We start from the raw sequence: 469 nt of genomic DNA, 5'->3' as shown, positions 1-469 counted from the left end.
AAAAAAAAAAAAAAAAAAAAAAAAAAAAAACTATGTAGCTACTATGTTTAACCCCAGCTGCACCATTCTTATCTGCTTTTCCAAGACAGGGTTTCTCTGTGTGTGGCTCTGGCTGCCCTGGGACTCACTCTCTAGACCAGTCTGCCCTGAACTCAGAAATCCTCCTGCCTGTCTCCTGAGTGCTGGGAGTAAAGGCCTGCTAACCAGGGGTAGGCAGGTTTGAACCACCAAATGGCCCACCAGCAAGATATGCTGGAAACAAGCAGAGCAGGGCACTGACTATGAATGACCACAACACTACATTTCTTCCTTCTGTTTTGTTTTGTGACAAGGTTTAGCCATGTAGCCCAGGTTAGCCTGAAACTCACAATCCTGTCTCATCCTCCAGGATACTGGGACTACAGGTTTGTCCCACTAGACCCAGACAGCAGCCATATTTGTATGCTAGTATTCTCGCACTGACATATAG

The 469-nt window shown here is 45.8% G+C and overlaps 1 protein-coding gene across 3 annotated transcripts in view; it reads right to left on the bottom strand.

Annotated features, from left to right (window-relative positions):
- The window catches only part of Phyhd1 (phytanoyl-CoA dioxygenase domain containing 1), a 15,451-nt gene that overhangs the window by 3,537 nt on the left and 11,445 nt on the right, over window positions 1–469 (bottom strand). The gene's annotated exons all lie outside the window — the stretch shown is intronic.

This window comes from Mastomys coucha, unplaced genomic scaffold, assembly GCF_008632895.1.
Source record: "Mastomys coucha isolate ucsf_1 unplaced genomic scaffold, UCSF_Mcou_1 pScaffold15, whole genome shotgun sequence".
Taxonomy (NCBI): domain Eukaryota; kingdom Metazoa; phylum Chordata; class Mammalia; order Rodentia; family Muridae; genus Mastomys; species Mastomys coucha.
Note: the sequence above shows the minus strand (reverse complement) of the source record. Positions and strands in the feature narration are given on the sequence as shown.